This window comes from Cupressus sempervirens, chromosome 1 (assembly GCF_028749045.1).
Source record: "Cupressus sempervirens isolate cs-2001-9-10 chromosome 1, ASM2874904v1, whole genome shotgun sequence".
Taxonomy (NCBI): Eukaryota; Viridiplantae; Streptophyta; class Pinopsida; order Cupressales; family Cupressaceae; genus Cupressus; species Cupressus sempervirens.
The window spans coordinates 197,001,110-197,007,072 of NC_143118.1; the positions used below are offsets into that span (position 1 = coordinate 197,001,110).

Sequence of the window (5,963 nt, forward strand, 5' to 3'; positions counted from 1 at the left end):
CAACTTCATTCATGTTTGAGAAGCTGGATATTTTGATTTTGTTGCAAGCACTAGGATGGAGCACTTGGTGTACTTTGATCCATAATGTCGATGTGCTAGGAGAGATTGTTCTATTGTTCATTAATGTGACTACAGGTTGAAACTATGCAATGTATGCAAGTGGAAGATTGTTGAAATTATGGGTGTTGCACACATTGCATAATATTGTTATATTGTATTATTTTCTTTTATTATTTGATGTAATTATTTAATATTGGAGAAAATAATTAAATGTTCAATATCAAATGTGAAGTCAATGGTTTAGGTAGCACATGGTTTTAGCACATGGTTTATGTAAGACTATTTGGTGGTTTTGTGAGACTTGCTTCTATATAAACAACTAAAAGGGTAGTTGTAGAGAAAGAAAAGAGAAAAATGAAAATGAGTAAGAAAAAACTTGACAGATTAGCGAAAAGAGCATTTGTGAAGGTTGAATGCTTGACATGAGGTGTGGATTCATGCTTGTTCACATGGATTGCTTGGTTGTGACTATGACTTTGACAACTTCCATGGTTGTATTGCAATGATGTTTTTTGCAGAATAATACATGGTGATGGATGCTTTTGAAAGTTGAGTTTTTTCACTCAATGAGGATTTCCCAAACTGTATCTTGTATCACATTTTTGTAAGTATTTTGTCTATTTTTTTGCATATGGATTTTAATTTCACATTTATTTCATATCTATTATGGATTATGTGCAAAAAAATAATATTTTTCTTGCAAGTTTCCTTACATTGCCTACACATAACTTGTTTTTGATATCATTGTGAAGGCATGAGATATAGGCAAGCCTGTGTTTAGTAGATAAAAGTGCTTAGTAAATAAAAGAACCCAAGTACCTTTCTCTCTAACATTGTATGCCAAATTGTAAATGCTCCTCATGTTAAAAACCATTGAAGTCAACAACCCATACCTTCATTTTGTGACATTATAGCCCACACGCTCTTATGCCTTCATATAGAACACATGTGAGTACACAATAAATGCCAGAGACAACTTCATCATGTGGAGCATGTGGCAATTCATAATTAGATCGTAAGCCATTTTACCATTAGTCCTATTAGCAACGGGCCAATGTCCCTTGTTGGATTCATGACATAGTTTAATAGCCTCCCATGTCTTTTTAGAGGTCTAGTGTTTGTATTAGACATAACAAGCCAATATTTTGGTGCAATGACAATCCTAGCAATTAACAAGTGGTATTAGAGTTTGGTCACACGTTTGAAGCTTTGTAGGCTATGACGAATAACGCTGGGAGGGGAATTGTTGGCAGTGGATTAACATCCCTCACTGGATTGACATCCCTCATTAGATTGTAACATGGTTTAATAGCCTCCTATATCTTATTTAATTCTAGTGGTTGTATTGGACATTAACAAATCAATTTTTTGATGCAACGACAACCTAACAGTTAACAAGTCTGTATGACATAGATCCTTCATCCACATAATCACCACTAGACTATAAAGTCATGAGGTCAAATGCTCATCGAAGGCAGTACCTTCGTCGTTATTTTCACTGCTGCGATCCGTGAAGACCATGCAGATCAAATATCCCAAGCTTATTGTCAAAGGTTAATAGCCAGGGTGCAACGCTATGGTCAAACATGCAAGCTTTTTAATTTTACTTCTAGCTATTTTGCCTTCACCAAATGAAAAATGATCATGTAGCCATTTAAATTCGTCTTTGCAAAGGAATTGCTCCAAGACAGACTGGGCTCACCAAACTGGTTCTTAATGATGTAGCACATTCAAGTGTCCTTGTACATGCCATCAACTACTGAATGTGAGATACATAAGAATTATACCACGTTGAAGATGCCTGCAAATCTCACCAACAGTGATGTAGTGCGAAACACATTTTTTGCCAAGAAGCATAGAAAACACATACACTCGCATTTGATTGCTGTGCGGAGATGAGCGATAACTGCCTATAGCAAGTCAACACTCCGATGGGCAAAGTACCGGGACTGGGAGGAAGACAGAGACTTGGGCATTTTAAACTAGGTCGCCATGGGTGCACAAATGAAGTTTGACAATGAGGAAAAATTCCCTATAACAGTAATATACAAGTAGTCCTATAAACTCTTACATTACAGTTCCTCGTTAACAATGAAACAGGAAAGTCATCAAGAGCTATTTTTCCTTGCAGTTTGTTTGCTTAGAACTACCAGTAATCTCCACAAGAACACACACCATTCGTGAAATGATGGAAGCGGTTGGTATCTCTTAAAGTAATTTTTCTTTGAGCAATCTTTGAAATGAACTTCGAAGCAGCATGACAATCATTACACACACGAAGATTCTTGAATATTCGAAGTGGTGTGCCAGATGGTGTGCTTATCAGCCCATATGCGATAGCTAACTTTTCGCTATGGTGGTCAGGAAGGTGTTCTTTCTGTTCCTCCTCCGCGTTATGAAACATGGTGCTAGTATTAAGAAAGAATCTAGCTTCCTTCATCTGCAAATCCAACCTCTCTAATGTTGCATATATCTTAGCTGTTTGTGGGTGTGATCTATCGCCAGCAAAGAATTTATATACGATTTTATTAACTTCAATCCAGCTACATCCTGGTTCCTTTTTCACCCCTCTATCTCTCATAGTTTTTCTTACAATTGCTACATCTTCCCACCTGCCTTGTGCAGCATACATGCTGGACAACATCACATATGATCCGGAGCCTTTTGGTTCTAACTCAAAAAGATGTTTTGCAGCAAGCTCACCTAGCTCAATATTACCATGAACTCTGCAGGAGCTCAACAAAGCTCCCCAAATGGAAGCACCAGGTGTAAATGGCATTTTGTTAATAAAGTTGCATGCTTCACCCAAGCGCCCCGCACGTCCAAGAATGTCAACCATGCAGGCATAATGCTCAGCTGTAGGAGTGATGGAGTACTCTCTACTCATAGAGTAAAACAAGTGCCAACCTTCATCCACTAGACCAGAATGGTTGCACGCAGATAAAAGACCAATATAAGTAAAGTAATCTGGCTTAAAGCCTGCGTTTTGCATCCTGTCAAAAATTAGGAGTGCTTCCTTTCCAATTCCATGTTTCGCATAGCCTTGAATTATTGTATTCCAGGAAACCAAATCTAATACAGGCATTTCATCAAAAATTTGACACGCGTCCACAAGACTTCCACATTTAGCATACATATCCACAAGAGAATTCCCCAAAACAACATTATTCTGAAACCCGCTCATAATTAAATGAGAATGAACCTGCCTACCGAATTCCAGGGCTGCCAAGCGTGCACATGCATTGAGAACAGCAACAAGGGTAGACTCATTTGGACTAACACCTGAATGCAGCAAGCTTACAAACATATGGCAAGCATGTATGCCTGTATCATACTTCCCGTAGGCAGAGATCAATCCATTCCAAGATACCACATCTTTCTCAGGCATTTTGTCAAACACCTGGCGCGCGTCATGCAAACTTTCAGACTTAGCGTACATATCAACAAGAGCACTTCCTACGAAAACATCTTTTTCAAGCGTGCTTTTAACAATCGTGGCATGTATTTGCTTACCTTGCTGTAATGCGGTTAATCCTATGGCCGCACAAGCCTTGAGAACACTAGTGAAGGTATTTTGATTCGGTTTCATCTTGCTGAGCAGCATTCGGTTATAAACCTCCAAGGCTTCCCCAGCCTGACTCTGTTGAACATAGCCGCTAATCATCACAGTCCAAGAGATTATATCTCTTTCAGTCATTACGTCAAACACTTGGCGTGCATCCGTCGGGCTACCGCATTTGGCATACATGTCAACAAGGCTACTCTCTAGGCACAAATCGGCCATGGGTAGAAATATACCCCTGCTTTTAATCACACAGCAATGAAGTTGCTTACCCCATCCCAATGCCTTCGTCTTTGCAGAGGCACATGCCGTGAGCACGCTGGCGAAAGACAAGTGGTTTGGTTTGATGTCCGCCTTCAGCATTGCAATGAAAAGTGCAAATGCCTCTTCGCCACATCCATTTCGAGCATAAACCCCAATCAAAGCTGTACATGAAACAACACTGGGTTCTCTTATTTTGACAAATGCTTCGTATGCATCTGCCTGAACACCACATTTAGCATACATAACCATAATCTGTGTTTCCAAATGAGTGTCGGAGTTGCGTCCTGTTTTAACGAGGTGGGCATGAAGCTGTCTTCCCTGTGTCAAGGCTTGCAAGGCAGTGCATCGCTGCAACAGCCAAGCATAATCTTTCTCTTTCTCTGCCTCTCGAGCTTCACCTCTTCCTTCTAACCCTTCAATTCTTGGGCTTCTGCAACTTATACTGGTAATTTTGTTTTGAGGAAGGTGTATGCGCGCCCTGCCATGCTGAGTATTAACATTATGATGATATGGGAAATGTGTGACTGCCAGCACTCCCGAGGAATCGATTAGCATTGCCATTGGCACAGTCAAAACCCAAGACGCTCTCTACCGGCCGAATGTCGGCTTCTGTAGCAAGACATATCTTCCCACAACCCAATAGATGATAAGGACAGAGGTTATCCTCCCACTACAATAGATGATAAGGCCAATATGAAGGGTTTGTTTGGCAGTAAGAATAGGAATATGAGTGGAAAAGGCATATGTAAACTCTTAAAATTTATAATTCTTTCCTTGGGTGCACCAAATCAGAATTGTGAAAAGGAATACGTATTCTAAATTTGGTCAAAAAATGAGCTTTTGCAATTCCATCTAAATAGGTGGAACTGGAATATGTATTCTTATTCCAATTTTATTTATTTTAGAAAACATAATTTTTTGGGTTTGTGAATTTCCCATCAAATCAAATTTTGATGAACCAAACAAGAATAGGAATATGTATTCTTATTTTCTATTTTAGAATAATAATTCCAGAATACATATTCATATTCCTATATTCTTATTCCCATAGCGGAAAAATAATCGGACTCTTTTTATTTTTATTTTATTTTACAAGTTATAAAACAAACACTTAATTTTTTTCCCTAAAAAGTTGTAAAACATTCATATAATCTCTAGCCATCGAATGTTAGCTTTTGTAGCAAGCCATGTCTTCCCACTACCCAATATATAATATAGGTTATGCCACTGATACAAGGAAAAACACTCAAGTTTTTTATTTATTTTTATTTTTAAAGTTATAAAATAAACACTTATTTTTTTTCCTAAAAAGTTGAAAAACATTCATATAAGAAAACCACAATTTTGTTGCTCAATAGCCGCTACCAATGATCATCCGATGTAGAATCTAAAATTGTTCATTTTGACTATGTTTTCATTTGTCTTTATCTAATTAATCACTACAATTAAAAATATATAAGCTCTAAAGTTTAAGAATAGATTTTGAACTCTTTTATTTTTAAATTATTTTCTAGTCATTAATTTTATTTTATTTTTTGGTTTCCTAGTGGATCTACTTAGGTCTTTATTAACAATTAAACCAATCAGATTTGATTTTTTTCACATACGTGTCTTTTTGATAGTTTAAAAGTTTTTCCATATTTAATTTATTGTATTTTTATTGGTTGTTGACTACAAAGGTAAGAAGAAAATTTCAGTTTATTAGACAAATATTAAAATTCATAATGAACATCGCATAACAAGTAGTTCTTACTCCTAGCTTTCTAAAAAGCTCTTCCAACATAACTTTCCTAACAACTCTTCTATCTTTGCCCATTCCTTGCCCTCAAATCTCACATTTTCAAGTTTTGAACATAATTTGGGGATTCTAAAAAAGGGTTCTAGTGATAAAAAATGAGTCACTTTTAATCAGTATTCAAGCAATTGTAATGACCTTTCAATTTTGGGTGCAACTTCTAATGGGAATGTAAATGTAATAATCTTTCAACTTCCTTGAAGATGTATAAAGGGGTTCAATTTGAGATACATCTTGTTTGCTGAGAGTGCCAATTTGTATCAGATCTTATATATGGACTTC

At 37.0% G+C, this 5,963-nt stretch overlaps 1 pseudogene across 1 annotated transcript; it reads right to left on the reverse strand.

The window, feature by feature from the left end:
* Positions 1–1,692: 1,692 nt before the first annotated feature.
* On the reverse strand, positions 1,693–4,578 carry LOC149576790 (putative pentatricopeptide repeat-containing protein At3g13770, mitochondrial pseudogene; annotated as a pseudogene). The gene has a single exon (XR_016362277.1). The product of XR_016362277.1 is annotated as a putative pentatricopeptide repeat-containing protein At3g13770, mitochondrial pseudogene (transcript).
* Between the last annotated feature and the right edge of the window lie 1,385 nt (positions 4,579–5,963).